Source organism: Brachyistius frenatus, unplaced genomic scaffold (assembly GCF_029030835.1).
Source record: "Brachyistius frenatus isolate BFR_SWC_R1_liver_20210118 unplaced genomic scaffold, ASM2903083v1 Contig_108, whole genome shotgun sequence".
NCBI lineage: Eukaryota > Metazoa > Chordata > Actinopteri > Embiotocidae > Brachyistius > Brachyistius frenatus.
Window position 1 is genome coordinate 922986 of NW_027210707.1, and position 19017 is coordinate 942002.

General features: G+C 38.7%; 1 long non-coding RNA gene across 2 annotated transcripts in view; it reads right to left on the bottom strand.

The window, feature by feature from the left end:
* Positions 1-213: 213 nt before the first annotated feature.
* Positions 214-19017, bottom strand: part of LOC138628930 (uncharacterized) — a 73432-nt gene continuing 54628 nt past the window's right edge. Inside the window, exons 4-5 of one of the 2 annotated variants that reach the window (XR_011311503.1) lie at positions 3132-3218; positions 214-838 (exon numbers count right to left, since the gene is read on the bottom strand). This is a non-coding gene — a long non-coding RNA (uncharacterized lncRNA). The remainder of the gene's footprint in view (positions 839-3131; positions 3219-19017) is intronic. The other variant, XR_011311504.1, reaches the window with a different exon arrangement.

Genomic DNA, 19017 nt, shown 5'->3' on the forward strand with positions numbered 1-19017 from the left:
ATTTTCATACAGAATGAGGATTTTGTCCATTAGGGAGGGATCTTTTAGTGAACAGGAGGAACGATTACGGCAAGCAAAAACTGCTTCAATGTGTATAATGTGGACACCTGATTTTAAAATTGCGAACCATTAAAGTGTTTGAATACTACTGTTAGACAAAAGCATGGTTATCATAAAAAAACAAATCATCCACTACACAGTAAATACCATCAATTTAATCTCAAACCAGTAAAAAATATGTTTACAAATGTAGACATTCAGAAGAAACATAAAACAAGTCATAATAGCAAAACACTTTGCGTGTTGTGTGATTTATTTATGTTCATGCAAATCCGTGTATGATCCATCACCAGCCTCTCAGTTCAGTTCAGGTCAGTTCAGGTCAGCTCACACTGTTGGTATAAAAGTTCATTTAGGTGAAATGAGGACAGTTTTTTTTCCCTTTATTTGAATAACTCTGTCTGAAGTAGGCTTTCTCTTATTTTTATTTTCTTTCCCTTGTTCTCATTGGTGTGTGTGTGTGTGTGTGTGTGTGTGTGTGTGTGTGTGTGTGTGTGTGCACGTGCGTGCGTGCGTGCGTGTGTGCGTGTGCTCATCTGCAGGACACGGAAAGTACGGTGCCTTCCACAACTTGGCACAAACACATGCTCGGATAATTATATGTCTTCCACACAAAGACGCACAAACACACAACTCATTAACACACACACACACACACACACACACACACACACACACACACACACACACACACACACACACACACACACACACACACACACACACACATGCACGTGTGTGAGTCAGAGCGGCCGTCCAGCAGGGTGGATTCCTCCATCTGCAGAGAAACAGAGAAGTAACATTTTTTAACCCTTTGTGGTTTTAAGGTGAGAACCAAAAAATATCATAATATATATTCAGTTTTATTTTTGTTAAAGTCGACCTGAATTTATATTAAGTTAAGTTAGGTTAAGTTTTGTTCTATTTGATCTACTTTAGATTCATTTGTGTTTCTGTGTAATTTTTCTTGAGTTTTCTTTAATCTTACATTTACACAGGACACGACTCACACATCCACACATGCTGCACATCACTGATGCCTGATATTTCATTGTGAGCTGTTAAAAGTTATTTATTTAGTCAGACGCAATGGAAATTCAGTTGTTCTTTAGTTTGAAAATATGGGAGTAGACACCACTGAGGTACCACTAAGCAGACCTGATAAGGGCCTTGAAATGAGCCTCACTTCAAAACCTCATCTTCAGGCCTTGTCTTGAAAACAACTACAGCGAAATAATCTACTTCGATGATCTTTACTGTGGTACATGTCACATATTCCTAAAACAAATCCTGTCTCATCAAATGACCACACTGTGAACCTGAGGCCATGTAAGATTTTATCTCTACATGGTGGATGATCCAGCCGTTTACTTTACAGTAGATTAGATGGAGCATGAAAGCAAACAGCGGTGCAGTATTTAATGCCCTGCAGCTGTTTGATACATAATGCATTTATATTGTGTGTGAAGCAAAGCACAATCCAACAAACACTCACGACACCAACCGGCTGAATTAGCTTCATTTTTTGTTGAAAAAACAAACAAACAGTAAAATAGCTGAATGTATTTTATTTGTGTTAATGTGACATTTTATTTTGAAGTAGCTGCCAGCTTTGGTGCATTTGCAGCCATTCTGCCACCAGTTTGTTGACGTGTCTGTGATTCTTGTTGCCTCGTCTGACACCTCTGTCTCTGAGTTAAAAGTCAGAGGCTGACGTAAATGTTTTTTCCCGCTCGGCTGCTCTTAATTACCCTTAAAATGATATGACATTAACAGTATCAGGAGCCATTTCAGCAATTAAAACACATTTTGCTGGGCAACAGCGTGATTACATAGCAAGTGCTTTTAAACATGGTGGTACTTTGTGGTTTTCAATGGTTTGATTGGAAACAACATCTGTCTCCTTAAAACTACCAACCAAAACCCAGCAGGAACCAGGTGTGCACATAGTTTCCTCACTGTTACCTCTTACTCTTAACCTCTCACTGTCTCTCTTACGCGCGTGCGCACACACACACACACACACACACACACACACACACACACACACACACACACACACACACACACACACACACACACACACACACACACACACACACACACACACACACACAGCTCAGCCTGCTGTGTGTTCACTGCGTTGGGGCCGAGAGGAGACACATTCAGGATGCTGTGGTCAGAGACCTCCAGTCTATTCTCTTCCTCTATTGAGTGCCGTGTGCGTGAAGTATGAGCCAGAGGAACAAGTGTTCAGATCCTGAACTTAAATAACAGTCTGCACAAAACTTAAGATGTAACAGTTAACCACTAAAAGTTTAAAAAAAAAATCCTGCATTCACAAATGCAAGTACACAAGTATTATCTGCCAAGAGCACAAGTAAAAGTACTCAAGTAATCAAGGACTTCTTTGATTAAGCGGCATAATAATATTGTGTCTAGTATCGGTTTCACCTGTAATAATAAATCGTATCTAATACGGTGATTTTATCAAATTAAAACATCTGTTGATGCCAGAAAAATGTAATTTTTTACTACAATTACAAAGCAGCAAAATATAGACATACTCAAGTGAAGTACAACTAACTCAAGACTGTGTTTGCAGTACTTGAGTAAATGTACTTTATATTACTTTCACTGTGTTTGGACCTCAGGCTGGGCGGCATTTTTCCCAGACATTTTAACTTGTCATTGTACAAAAAAAAAACTTTTTAATTGCATTGCATGACTACAGTAGACTTCTCTCATAAAATAAAAAGTCAATCATTTTTATGGACCCGTCATTATGCTGCATATATAGTATAGTTACTTCCCTCCTTCTGATCAGTATTCTGTTGGTCCTTCTGAAAGTAATTCCATCATTAATCACACATTAGGCCTGAACGAGAGGTATTTTTAGGGTGCGCCTGGTTTGATTGACGTGTTTGGGTTGCAGTCAGGTTTCCTAGGTGGGATAGTGTCTTCAGGTTCTCAGTCAGACTCACCCCTTGCTCCTCCCCCACCTCGTCCAAATATGGTCATTTCTGGCACAAAAAACAAACAAACAAGATGGCGCCAGCCAGTATGCCAACCTCGAGTCTTTAGAACTGCCGTCCACAAAGCGGTGGTTGATGTCTTGGGTTGCCGCATAATCCCATCCATCCACTTTCTCTACTGCTCTATTTAAAAATGTAAAAAACACAAATATATGATGTTGTACCCAACACTCAAATTCTATATATACTGTAGATGGGTGACAAATTCAGGGAAAATATACTTCCTGATTTCATTATTCAGTCAAAATCTCCTGTATTTGCTAGTATTAGTTGATATTGGATGACTGAGAAGGCTGTAACATCAAACATTCGAGAGAGGCCCTGTGTCATTTAAAAATTGGTTTTAAACTTTCTCTATTCATGTATTGAGGTTTTTTTTTTTTTTATCAGTACACATACTCCTGCAAACACACACATTCAGTAGACATCACACAATGAAGGCTAGAACAACATCAATAACAAAAGCATCTAGTAAACCTGATATGCTGCTCATCAGGATAACAAACTTCCCCACAAGGACACTCACTTCCTTGTGCATCACAGTTTATGCTCCGCCTTGCTGTCATAACAGATGATATCTCCTGCTTGATATTCTGGGTTTTTACATAAGAATTGAGCCGTACACAAACTTTGTGGGTTCTGCAGGGATTACCGAGACAGCTGCTCACACTCCACACGACTGGAAGCATCACTAAGCCATAACAATACACCTGTTTTTTAAGCTTTGAATGCAGATGCAACCAAATATATAAAAACTGACGTTATTCAAGGATTACGAAAATGCAAAATGCGTGTTGGGTTTTGGTTCCCATGCAAACTTAAAATCCGCAGCAATCTCCCTGGCTGAAACAAAGTTTGACTAATGATATAACGTTGACATTGACATTTATTTGACAGCTGTAGTGAAATCTGAAGGATCAGTTCAAATATTCATGCAGTCATAAAGTTGTTTTTTCTTATGCTGTGTTTCGAATGACATATTTCCCTTAGTACACCAAAAAATGGTACTCTTACATGTTTGGTGCAGGAATTTCTGCAGGGTAGTGTTGTTTCAAACCGCCACTCTGCACTGACTGGAAATAACCTGAGCATGCAAACACATCATCAACCAAAAATATCTGCGGCTTTAATTATTTTACCCAGAAATTAACGTGTTTTCGAGCCCTCTGTTTAACACACTCAACAAACACAGATTTTTCTATCCGGCAGCGGGAGTGAAAAATAGAAACTTTGTGAACAGCTGCGGCTTCCTCAGACGCCTTATTTTATGAATTCTTTATGTTGGTGGTCCTTCCTCTAGGGACCCAAGACACTTCTTTTTTGGACCCTTTTCAGTGTATCATCATGGTACTTGCCGGGCACTAAATGTTTCTGACAGTGTGAACACACTTATGCACTCAAAACAGTGAGTGTTAGTGTTTTGTGTTAATCTTTCCATGCTGAGTTCTCCAGCAGCACTTCCCCATTAAAAGGTTTGCACATCTTTGACTGTCATATTAAAAGTTTTTTGTCTCTGCAGTTTTTCAAGTTGTGGGCCAACCTCAAGCGTCTACAATATCTGGAAGTGAACCATCAGGTGACTCCAAATTCATCACCACAGTAAGTGCATTTAACTTTGTTACGTGAAAGAATGAAATGAAAACAAGGCTACGGTGCTTGGTCATATTGTAAATCTGGCATCAGAAATGAAAAGAGAGCATAAAAGAAGAAGAAAAAAATGCTGTCTGTGTACTAGTGCGGGTGAGCAAGTCGATTTTAAGGAAGTTGTCCTTTTGGGCCTCATCAGCTGGACCTTGGTTGAAGTGGAAATACTCATCAGTTTACATTCACACACACATGAAGAAGAACGTGGATAATTTGAGTTGTTTGTGGGGCAGCTGGTTATTTGCATTTCTTCTGCAATGTTTCATCGGTGTCATGTTTCCTTGCACAGAAGCTTACATCATGTGACCCTGCTTCTTTCTTTTCAAGATTTTCTTCATGTCCCCTCATTAAAATGTAAAGTGCTTCCTATTACGTGTGATGTCCCTTTGATGAATGCAGTAGAAAAAAAGAAACAAGACTTCTCTCTTCAGAAGGATGTGGCTTTCAGAGAGAATCTGTACATCTGTGCACGTACAGTATACAACGCTGTTTTTGACTCGTATCAAAGCACCTCTATATGTGAGCAGCACTGCAGTGTCAGGCGCGCTGTTGCAACTCTTTGGCTCAGCGTTACATCAGCTTCACTGAGGCAGATATACAGCTCTGGAGCAGCTCGAGCCGTGCATACACCGCCAGACCCACCGAGGCAAATCAAGCCAGCCGCTCCAGAGTCAACCCAACAAATCCGAGCTAAAGACGGGACAAACCACAAGTGAAAGAGAGGAAAGGAAATAAAACCAACTTTAACAACCCACAGCAAAGGAAAACAGGGAAATGTAAGAGAGCAGACAGACACTGCCAGACTTGATGTGCACGAGAGACTGAGCTTCTCCATTGGACTAATCACAAGAGTCCCAAGTAAATGAGGCCAGGGCAAAATTTGTCAGACTAAACCAAACTAGAGCATCAAACGCCCCCCCCCCTCCCTCCCCCCAGCGAGAGCATCTAAACACAATCCAATTTAAAACTACCTAATTAAAGCACAACCTGGACCCAAAAACCACCAACAGGCCAATTAAAATGAATCAGAACAAACCAAATCAAACAGCTAACCAACTATAACAAGAATAATTAGCTATACAAACAAACCACTTAAATAAACTAACCAGTTATCCAAAAAAAACTGAGACAACTACACCAACATAAATACAAAGTATACACTGTCTATATGCAGGTTTATATTATTCTATAGCACTATAAATGTATAAATGTACATGAATCTTAATGTGTTAAAATTCACATTACTGTTGTGTACTGTCCATGGGGAAAATGAATGCGACTACTTTTTCCACTTCACTTTCTAATTTTTTTCTTAATGTCAATGAAATTCCCTAAAATAGCAAACATACAAACAAACAAACCAACAAACTTTGGTCTGGGAAAGTAAGAAATGGTGAACTATTGTTGAATTTGGTTCTTTCAAGGCTTTTTCTTATTTATTGTTTATAAAACATGGAAGACAGGAAAAATAGACCAATCTTGTCTTCAGTAACATCCAATAGAACAAATCTAACTTATTTCTAATATTTCCTTCTGTTTTAGCTCTTAATATTTTGGTATTTTTTTCAAATAATTTTTCTATCATGTATAACAACTTGATGAAAAGTGAAAACGTATTACTTTTTAAATTTAAGATAATGAGAGGTGAAACTTGCATTTATCAGATTTATGTTTTTTACATTAAAAAAAAAGAGTGGAAAAGAAAGCAGATGTTTAAACCTATTCAAAGTGTCACAATTAGACAAAATGGAAACAATAGTTTTCAAGTTTCTATAGTGTGTCATAGTGAGGATTATTTGTGTTTGTATATTCGTAAGTTACTGGAAAAGGTAAAAACCTGTACCGAGTTATTGAAAGTGATGAATTGTTTTTGACTGATGCACTTCCTGTACTGGCTCTCGTGCTCATCTTAACTTCCTGTTTACAGCTCCAGCATCCCACAAACCCCTGCTCCTCTAATGTAGGAAACCCTACACACAGGCCTTCACACAAGCCCAAAGCCTGCGGCCAGCTGTGTGTGTGTGTGTGTGTGTGTGTGTGTGTGTGTGTGTGTGTGTGTGTGTGTGTGTGTGTGTGTGTGTGTGTGTGTGTGTGTGTGTGTGTGTGTGTGTGTGTGTGTGTGTGTGCGTGTGCATGTGCGTGCGTGCGTGTGTAACTCAGAGATTGTTGTAATCTCGTTTCTGCTTTACTGTGAAACCTGTGGACGTCACACTTTAGTAAGACTAACCATGAGTGGACTTTCAAAGACTAGTGTTATTTTCATGTATGTTATTTTGTTCAAAGTTACTATTGGTGCAGTAAGCATCATCATGTTGCAGACTAAGTGTCTAAATTAGGTCCTTTTAATGCTCTTTTATAGGATTGGAAAACATCAAGCTTATGAAATTATCGTCAGACCCAGTGGATGAAAAAGATCCTGTAAGTATGAAAACGCATTGTGAAGACAACCAATTTTTTTTATTGGTTACACTTGTGTGTTGCTTATCATACACATATTTGTATGGGGCTCTGATTTGACCATTTTTGAGTTTCTGATAGTGCTGACGTGTTTTCTCCGCCTACATTTTTTTATGACAGGAGGAAGACGATGTGTGAATGCTGAAAAGGATCCTTCTTCAACGAAAAAACACTACAGTGGGAATTTGAAAGGTAGGATTTTTTTTTTTTTTTAACTGTACAAATGTAGGATCAAAACCACAGACAGTCATTGCAACTGTTTTATATCACTAGACGTCCTCAGGTCATATTTATCTGTGCAAAGAAGGGATTTAGCTGCAAACGATCTGATGTTCAAAGACACCAGAATAGCTTTCTGTTCAGGTCATAATGGAATAATACAACTCTATTGTTTAGTTTCCTTTAAGTCAGAAAATTGTATTGTATTTGCAGACTGGTCTTTGATATTGTTGTATGTTTTGCACATTGAATGTCAAGTTTTTACCAACTCTTCCATGCTTTCATACTGTCATCTTCATATCTTTCCTTTCTCACTAAATATCCTGTTCCACTTTTTCTCAGGAAACATGACATGCAAACGTGATAAATGTCATGCGAGTCTCTGCCGACCAAAATGGGCAAAAGCGTAGGAAGTCAGTCAGAAAACGTATATTTTAAAATTTTGATGTAACCCAACTGTGCAGAAACCATTGGATATCCAAATTAACAGTTTTGACTTTGCTCGGGGGGGAGTTCGGTGCTCTGCTGTGCTGTTGCTGTGCTGCTGCTGTGCCCTCGGGGTTAATGATACGTTTGTCCCACACAACATATAATCGCTGGCAGTTAGCAGAGCAAACACGTCATTCAGTGACTCACAGCAGGATTGTGTCTTATTCTGTTTCATGATATTCCCTCCAAAACAAAAGAGGCTGGTTAAGGTAAGGTAAGGTTGAGGTAAGCGTCAGAAAAGCTAAATGTCTCTCATTAGACACTTTACCCTAGTTTCTTTTTAATGCATTCTGCTGATGATGAAGATACAGAGAATTGCATTTGCTCAAAGCTCAGTTAAGTTATAGGAAGACCGTCAGAAGTGCTGCTCAATATCAGATCACCGACTCTCTGACAGCAGCTTTTCTTATCCACACTTTTGAGCAGCCCATGCTTCTTTTTGCCTAATGTGGTGACAACTTTTTAAAACTTTTAAAAATCGTGGTTGGGATGGTAGCTCCTGTTGAAAACACTGAGGTCATGTTCAGGGATTTTTTTTTTTTTACCTCATAATTTGGTGGTTTTAGAAGCGTATAATTAAAATGTTAGACATACTGGTTATTTTAGGGTCAGATTTCTCTACTTCTAGACATAGCATATTCAAATTTGATCACTTATAGGCCAGCTAAAGTGAACTAATAAAGGATTCACTGGCAGTCTAGAGGACCCCAGCCGAGGTTGCTTAGTTTGCATGTATTCCAATGATTCCTTTGGGAAAGTAAGCCAAACAAGATCAAGTCTTGCACCTAATACTTAGCCTGAAACTGATTTTCATTGGAATTATTTTAATTTCACGAAATAAACTCAAATGTTTGCACTTTCTTTATTGCAATGTTAAAATATATTAAGTGTAAAAGCTTTATTGGGTGAATAAAAAGAGCTTTATTACAAAAATGAAAACGCAAACAGTAGGATAGATTAACAGTTTGACCCCACGTGTGAAGCGCTGGTTTATCTGAAACTCAATTTAAGGTTTTCCGTCACGAGATTTCCTCCTCTCCTGCCAAATACCTCATTACACCACTGTGTAATATTTCATCAGGAGTTTGACTCACTGTAAACCTGTTGGGCAGTCATGCAGACAAACACATCTAATCTGTGAAGCTGGCGAAAGACCTTTTAAACCCCACTTAGGGTATAACAATTTTTTTTTTTTTTTTTTTAAAAGCATCATGTACTGTTGCAGAAACTCTACCACAGGTTTCAGAATCAAAAGCTTTCACATCTTCAAAAACAAATGAATCAAAGCTACTCCATCACCTCAGGCAACTGAACAGCCTCACACTCCTGAATGGGATATTTCAGGCTGAACTCCAGGGGAAAAAAAATGATGCGAGCTACACCTGTGAAAAGTTGAAAGGCTTGTGCAACATCCTTGATAAGATTTTCATTTACTGCTTTTATTTATTTTGGACATACAGTGCTGCTTTGAGGGTCTGTGTTGCATTGTGTTGCGTTTCATTGTGCTGTTGTTTTGTTTGTGCACATTTTGCATCGCGTCAGGTTGCTTTGTGTTGCGTTATATTGTGTTGTTCTGTTTTAGAAATGCACAAAAGTAAGCAGTAGTTTTACTCAGGAAAATAATTACAGAACGGGTGACAAATTAAAGGGACGGTTTTACTCATTAAGTTCAGTGTAGTAGTCAGTTTTATAACTTGTTCTGAGGCTCCGAAGGAGCTTTCCAAAGGCTGCAGAAGAGAAAACAAATTTAATCAGAGAGAATGACTCTTAAACTGGGGCTGTGAAGTTGAAAAGACGTGGGCATGAAGTATCCTATTGTTGCATGAGCATGTACTGTAGAATTTAGTTTCTTTGGGGTTTGACCCATACATAAAAATCTGAATATTTCCTTTTTTCCTTTTTAAGTCTTTCTCTTATCTTTTTATAGAAGGGAAATACTGCCTCCCCTCTGAGGCCTTTTAAGAAAAAATACCCAGTCAGCATGTTTTTACGGTGTACTCATCTTGATCAGTGAGTCAGTCAGTGTGCAAGTAACTTATGAAATGGGTTATAAATGCACAGACTCAGGTTAAACTAAGCAGCAACCTCCGGGGCTGAAAAATGGAGCCAAAAACTGCAATTCCTTGAACGGCCACCTGAGGCAGGCTCAAACAGTGAGTCAATCCCCAGATGCTTTTTCATGGGCGCTATTCTGGCTGTCTCCATCTTGCTATTTAGGAGACAAAAGTCACGAGCGGTGATCTCCAAGGACACCCACCTACTGATAGTGGAAACCTGACTGCACCACAGACCTGTCAATCAAACGAACACGCCCCCAAACATCCCACCTTTTGAGGCCTAATATCTAATTAATGATGGAATTATTTTCAGATGAACTTCTATTTAGCGAATGACACCATAATAATTTGTGGAAAATTTTTTATTGACTTTGTATTTCTTGAGAGACGTTGAATTGGAGTCCATGGAGCCAGAGCCTTGTTGGAGCCAACCCCTAGGGATCCTCGGTGGTATTGCAGTTTATGGCACTTCTGCATTGGCCTCATTTTACTTCTTTTTTTTTTTTTACCATTTTTTGGATTAGCCGGGAGTTAAGCTGAGTCAGGCTCTATTAAAATTGCGACGGCCATAGACACCCAGAACTGAACTTTAAAACCGCTCTTCAGGAAACCTTTGGCTGTCATCACAGAGGCTATGTCCATTTGTTATATACAGTCCATGTCCCACACAAGATTTACTCTACACTAAAATAAGTTTCTAAAGAATCAATACACATACTGTATGTATTATACTGTGTGTGTGTGTGTGTGTGTGTGTGTGTGTGTGTGTGTGTGTGTGTGTGTGTGTGTGTGTGTGTGTGTGTGTGTGTGTGTGTGTGTGTGTGTGTGTGTACATATACCGTAGATGAGGCACTTTAAAAGAGAAAGGGGAACTAAACATGAAAAGTATTTCCACCACCATGATAACAACGTGTGGTACCTTCTCGCCCTCTGAGATACCATTAATTTCCCAGAAATGGAAACCAAGACAATCTAAATGAGGAAGTGGAGTTTTCCACATTGTTGTAAATTGTTGTTATCTCACTCATCAGAATTCAGTTCATGACTCAGACTCTGCCACAAACTTTGGTAATCGCTTCAGTAAATGTCAGCAGATCTTTTTCTGAGAAAACAGTAAACACTGCAACCAGAAAAAGAAACAATGCAACAAGCAGCCGTGGTTTCAGGAATTGACTTCTTTGACACACACACACCTGTTGTCAGCCGCTGTGTTACTGTAATGCAGAAGCATACAGTAAAGTATGTTGCAACAAGTCTGCTTTAACAGAAGTGATTTAAATTCCCAGAATGCCTCTCCTCCCCAGAATCAACAACATATGACTGATCCTGGAGATGAACAGCCACCTGTCCAGGGTGCACCTTGTCCCTCACCCACTGCTCAGATAGGCTCCAGCTGTAAAGATGAATGAATAATTCATCATCCAACTATGCAAATGTCCTGTAACCAGTCTTCATTTGTGCAACTTGTCATGTGCAACCTGTCTGCAGGCCCCTGACGGTCAGTTGTACAGTTAATGGTGAGGCATAAGGACAGTAGTATATTGGGAGACTTGGAGAAGAATGCTAAAATAAATAGATTTTTCTCTGCAGAAAGCTGCATTAACTCATCTTGTCTGTTACGCAACAGCCTCATCCTTCTTTGTCCACTACATACTGTCAAATTAGGTAAAAATACAATCACACCAAACAGCAGATGCTTTTTTGCTGAAGTTCTGTCTTCATTAGAGACATGACTTTGGAATTGTTTCCATGTGGTCTTCTAGGCGTCAGACAATCAGGTCAACCACATCTAAGGGTCTCCTGGAGGGTCATGGAAAACGTGTCCCCGAGCCAAACCGAGGCAAACAATGTATGACTGAACTGATATGAGGAGAGTCTCTGTTTTTGTTTATCCGTGTCTCTGTCTGCCCCTTCCTCTCTCCTCTAAACCAATTTTCCAATCCACACATTTATAATAGGATGAAAACCAACTCTCCAACTTGCTTGTGGACAAAAATACATTATTTTTCCCATTTTAATTGGGCCTGTGTCTCAAACACACACACACGCACGCACGCACGCACGCACGCACGCACGCACGCACGCACGCACACACACACACACACACACACACACACACACACACACACACACACACACACACACACACACACACACACACACACACACACACACACAGATTTGAATAAAGCCAACCCTGTGTTGCCTCATGGCCTTTCTAAAATCTTCAGGTACTTTCCAAATGGATTGGTCCCCATCAACAGGAATTCACACCACACTGAAAGTCCTGTCTTCCGTTTTCTTTCTCTAAGGACTGATCAGAGAGCTCTGTCTCAGCCTGAGGTTAATCTTTGATCTCCTTTGGGAGTGGTGGCATGGCTGGTTCTTCATAAATTTCCTTCTCAGACTGTCATAAATTCTTTGAAGAAGATCTGACTCACAACATTCCGAAAAAGAAAAATTCCAAACAAAATATCATCAAAAAACTTGCAGGAGAAATAAAACATTGGGATATGAATATTTGCTTTGCCACCAAACATAAACAGTACTCTATTCTCCTTAATTCTACTTTCATGTAAAAACCTTGCAAAATGTCTGTTTAAAATCAAATCGTATATCATTTAAAATATTGTATAAATATTTACAGTATTGTGAATATGATGTATTTTGCTATAACTCAGTATTTAAGATAAATCTCTGTTCCATCTGAAAGTACCTGGCAGCAAAACTATTGCACTTCTGATTCCCATTCAGCCAGCAGGAATAAACCGCCTGCTCTAAAACATGCATAAACTTGAATTATGTTTCTTGTATCTTGCGTATAAGCAATTTTATAAAGGACGAAGATGCCAATAAGTCTTGAAAACCTCACATTTTTAACTGGAACTGGTTGGTCACACCGCCTCGGACCTTGTGAAGTGTGAGTGTGCGACATTTAAGCCAAAGAGTTTATTTGGGAAATTCTTGCATTTTTTTCCCCCATTTTGTTTGAATCTAGATACTACATCAGTGTGTGTGGAGCTGGGACAGAATCTGTCCTCTTTCACGGAAGTTTACATTTCCTGTTGTCAGTGAGCACACTAGTTAAATATGACCCACTTTATGTTGTGTCTTCAGTATTTGCCTTTAAATATATATAATGAATGTATTATATAAATGCTTGTTGACTTTCTTCAGTGTCCAGTGTGAAATACCACTGAAATGACTGTATTACTGCAGAAATACTGGAGCAGGAATTTAAGGCAGCTGCAGGCGACTGTATGTTGGTGACTCAGAACAGTAATTTTACAGTTGTCATCAGCCTGACTGACTTTAGTAGACATTTTCAGTTTGTTACTGCAGCTGGGTGGATTGTAGACATGACACCAGAATTTGGTGAACACAATGACCTCCTCACTCTGCAAAGATGGTGCACGTGTTTGCTTTTTTTTTTTATATATATATAAAATGGCTGAAAAGTTTAAACGAATTGACATTGTCAACTCTAAGCCTCATTTTGATCTGCTACCATTTGCCCTGTTAAAGTTACTGAATTACGCATTAGTACAAACTCAACACTTTGATTTCTTAACAAGGCTTTTATTGTGAAATATTTGCAAGGATGTGTTTTGACTGAAATTGGACTTTAGGTAAGGAGTCCAGAACTATTGTTGAAAATAGCAGGATTTTATGGTTGAACTCATTAAATCAAGTGATTAAAGTATCAAGGCCACATAATTGACTATTGTAAGTAAACTTGCCTCCACAGTGGTTACGGGACCTTAGAAACGAGCCACAACTTAACCGTTTGCTCGTCTGCACTCATTACATGTGCTTTTCACACGTCAACGAATGGCGTGACACCCCTGCTGACGTCATTCCTATCCCATCTGAAAGTACCTGGCAGCAAAGCTACCTCTGATTCTTTTTCAAACAGGGAAAAACTGTCTGAAACATGCATAAACATGCATATACAGGAGTGTTGACCTTTAGTTTAAACAGAGCATCCTTTCTTTACCTGCTGTCTATCTGCCCTGCCCCAAAATTTCCCCTCATACTCATAATGCTATACTGACTGTGACGCTTTTACCTGTTTTTTTTTCTCTCAGGGAATGTGAAGTGCTGTGACATGCTGCATGCTGGAGACAGAAAATATCTGGTTTGGTGTAGTTTAATGTGGAAAGCAGGAGTTGTAATATTACTTTTTTTTAGATTTACTGTAACTTGGATGGAAAGCAACGTGTAGTGGGAGTCATGTCAGTTTTTGAAAGCTAGACTAAACTACACAAATGTAACAGTTCAGGAAACGTTATCACTGTCTGGTTTTTGTTTAATGCAGTTAGGGAAGTGCTACCCGCCAACGCGTTTGTCGGGAGGTGGTCGTAAAAAATGTGTACAGAGCATCTTACTTAGACACTGGAGACCAGTGTTTGCATTGTCAGTCTTATGTTTTTAAAGCACTTTGGCTGAGGATAGAAGGATAGGAGGATTCGTGTTGTAGTTTATTGTAAGTAAATGTCATGGCTAATGCTATAAGCTGCTGATGACCTTTTCAAAATTCAACACGGGCCACGATCCATCCCTAACTGTAACTAAATGATGTAACCACCTAGTGTAAACGTAATAATATTAATTTAACAGAAAAACAAAATTATGACTGAAGTTTTTAAAGACACATTCAATATCAACATTTAACAATAGGGTTTGCATTGCCCCATAGTTGCAGTTTCATTTTAGTTAATATATCCTTCTGCAAAAAGTGAAAACAAATTCCATTTGGCTTTAAATTCAATTAAACATAGAGGATTATTATCTTATGTATGATTGTCTTTAACAAATACATTAAGCATTAAACTTCTATTTAGTGTATTTTTTCTTTTTCTTTTTACAAGTAACTGAGGTGAACAAACTATGAAACACATGTCTGCACGCTACTTTGTCTTGGATATTATCTCTCAAAGATTCAAGTCTTCACGGGCATGAATCCCTGAGAGATACGTCTGTCTTATCTGTGAACAGTAGGACGATAATGTTCAGATAAAACATTTCCCCACCGCTGCCTCAGGGATTTTCCACCAAAGCTGGAGTGAGTTAATTAATGTTATCACTTGCTGCATTGGGCAGAGACCACAGTGGAGCCTTGTAGCGCCGCTATAAATCAGAATCAGAGGTGTTCCGTTTATCGTCGTCTCGGCCCCGGCCGGGTAGGGAGAGCTGGAGATGATAGCTGGAGTCAGAGACGTGTGAGGAGGAGCTGTCCTTTTGTCTTTCAAAATAAGAGTCTGACAGAGAGGTCAGAGAACAGTTTTCTGTCTATTTTCTGACCTCTCTTCTTATGGCTTAGTGCTGCTGTAACAGGATTTCCCCTCATAAAGTCTTATCTAATCATACTGTAGAATGCGGATGAGATTGACAAATATACTACAATAACCTCATAAGGGAAATGAACAGCATCAATCAATAATGACTTTAGGACCTTTCTTTTTTTTTTTTTTTAAGAGATCAACTTAAATACCCCTCTGTTCATAGATATAGAATGTCATTAATTGAGTATGTTAGACTGTTTTTAATGTGTAATGCATTAAGGAAACTGGAAATACAAAGCTTCTTTTTTATATTTTATAGCTTCCGTTCCTTTTGATTATTTTTTTCAACAAGCTGTCGGTTGCCATCCATGATCATGGTGGGACAAGAATATGCACCAATTTGTGTTCTTGGAGGATTTGTGGAGATATCTATTGCTAGAACTGCATTTGTTACTGACCATAGACTGCATATAAAAGTGTACGTAGCTAGCGGATCAGAAAAATGAGGCCAAGGCGGTAGTGCCATAAACTGCAATACCACCGAGGACCAGCAGATTTTCGTTCCAAAAAGGCTCTCGCTCCATAAACTCCAATTCAACTTCTCTCATGAAATGCAACGTAAATATTTTTTTTCCACAAGTCATTATAGTGTCATTCACTAAGGTCACTCCTCCTTATTATTTGTCTTGTGTTCCTTGGGAAAATAATCCCATCGTTAATTAGATATTAGTCCACAAAAAGCGGTATATGGTGCAGTCAGGTTTCCGCTATCAGTGGGCGGGGTATAGTGTCCTCAAGTTCCCAATCAGATCGAGTTAGATCCACCGCTCGCTCCTCCCCGACTCCAAATATGGTCACTTTTGGCTGCAAAATAGCAATATGGCGACGGACAAAATCTGAACAGGAGGCTTCGTAACGACAGTTCACAAACCGATGGGTGACCTCACGGTTGGTTGCCGCTTGGTACTGACAGTTGTTGTGTAGTATTTACTCATAATCTTTATGGTCCAAAGAGTATAGAAATCTGTAGGAGTTGGTGAAAACGACCTTCGTGTGTGGTTTGTTAACTGTTTCTAGTCAGGCTCAGCTGATCTAATTTTTTGTGGCTTTTTTTTAAAGGTTTGAACTTCATCTGATGGTCTTCACTGGTGGTTATTTCCCAACCCTTACAGAAAAAACATGCGGGTTTTCCACATGGAACACATGATCACATGTACGACACATGTTTACCACCTGATAACATGGGAAAAATCTGTGGAAACATTTTTCCATGGAAATCTACATGGGCTTCACACATGAAATGTTCCAAAACCACATTTCCTCATGAGTCATCACATGTGATTACATTCGTTTTTTCACATGTGAAATTCATGTGGTTTTTCTATAGAGGAACAAGGACAGTGAGATGTGGTTGAAACCTAGAGAAAAGTGGACCTTGACTGCTGACACATGGGTAGATGCATGTAGATAAGGTGCAGGTACATTCCCAAAATACATTTGAAAACAAACAAACAAAAAGTGTTGTACTTGTAGTTTACAACTCTTTCTCATGCCTGTATTGCACCAAACTGCGTTAAAACCTGCCAATCCACAGATGAATATGAGCTGATATGAAGTAAAGTTAAAAAAAAAAAAAAAAAAAAAAAAAAATCTTCTCCCTTTATAATGTATAAAGAAGTAATTGATTTTTTTTTCTTTCCTAAACTGGTTGTCACTTTGAGCATAAAAGATATTCCCACTTATCATTGGTTAGTATGTCCACCAGTGAGGAACTGTTGCCTGGTGACTCAAACTCTTCCTACCAATCAGCTTCCTCCATCTATTTAGTCACTGTGACTCATCCTCCAACCATTAATGAGGCAGCTGATTGGGTTATGATTCATGAGTCAGCATACCTGTCACTGCTGGGATTGGCCAGGCTATTCTTGTACAGATATATAAACACAACAGAGGCAGATGTAGGTTTAGAGGGAGAGAGGGAAGCATACATACTGTAGAACCGTTGCATAAAGTAACTGGTAGCGATACAAATATTTTGTAGTAATTCTTTGGCACACGTGGTGTCTTCTTGAAGGTCAGTCTGACAACTGGTTGTAGAACAACTAGACAACAATATGAGATAAAGGTCGTCTGTAAAAGACTGACAGCTGTGTTTTGTTATTTCTTCCTCTGGTGATGGGTGACACATTATTTATTTGTTCTTGTATTAAGTTGAAGGTGTTCCTCAGGCCTTCGCAAACAATTCATGGCTTTATTTGCTTTCCAGATTACAGCTTTTTTTTTTACTTTAAAATATAAGCATTAGGTAGTAACATAAGAATGAGGCTGTTGTCAGAAGATTTTAAATTTACTCTATGGTTTTAGTGGAAATCTTTAAAGTTTTCTAATGAGAACCAACGTTCATACATTTAGCTTCTTAACACACTGAGGCTTGCAATTCTGTGCGAAAACAGCATAATGTTTAAAGGCTTTTTTCTAAGAAATGTATCCAAGAGATTGACACTGAGATGCAGTTCAAAGTTCATAATGTAAAACCTAAAATCAACCTTTTCAAGAAAATTTAGTGCAGTTTAAACACATGACTAGATACTTTAAGTATTGGATAATAAACAATACAAAATGTTTTGCTTAAATTGAAGATCTGATACTGATTCTTGGCTGAACATGATATTAAGAACAGAGGCCAAAAAGTTTTTGGTAATTAACACACTTCTTATAATGATTTTAGCAATTTTGTAGGTCATAATTTGAAAGAAGAGATTTATTTATTATGATGGCTACGATATTTGTCAAGATTCATTGGTCAAATGATACATTTATCAAAATGTATATAAGGTAAACAGACTTGAAATTAAAGCTCTAAAAGTGTTTTAACATGTTTTTCAGTAGCCTCATTGATCATGAATCCAAATTCAACAGGGTTTAATTGAGAGAAATAGTGCAAATGGCACAAATACACATTATTTCCCAAAATTTGGAGAGTAACTCAGAAATGTTGCTTTTTAAAAGAAGAAACAAAACAGTTAAGTAGACAGGTATTTGTCCTGCCTCTCATAACAAATGTACCTATACCTGTACAACATTAAAAAAAAAATCAGATTCAGCCACTTCAATACAAGAGCATCAATAATTTACAAAAAGAGTTCTTGTTTGAGGGTTGTTGTATTTTTCATATCCTTATATTGTTTAAGTACACAGTGATGGCTCGTGCAGCCTCCTGCACGGCAAATGCTACTTTCTATATGCAGACACTCCTTCACATATAAGTAATTTAATATGACAGTAAATCCATGCGTGACAGTAAAACCATCTTCCTCCTCCTGCTGGAAGTTAACTTTAAACTGTCTGTTGTTATGTATCTATTTTTTCAGTCCCGTGTTACTGCCTTCATGGCTTTAACGTTTCTGCTCCTTAATAGCTCAATCTTGTATTGTTCTTTAGTTGTCTGCTCATATTTCCATTTTAATTCCCCCCACGGGGATCCTAAATGGTTTACTTGTATGTGCATATTAGCAGAATTCAAGATCAGACTCAACCTCAGTGGAATCTCCAAATGCCCAAAACTCACCTGTTAAATCCTAAATCACAACACTCAGCATGTAACATTATCCCAAACACACACACACACACACACACACACACACACACACACACACACACACACACACACACACACACACACACACACACACACACACACACACACACACACACACACACACACACACACACAAATGCAGTCCCCCCTGCACCAAAACTGACTATGTAAGT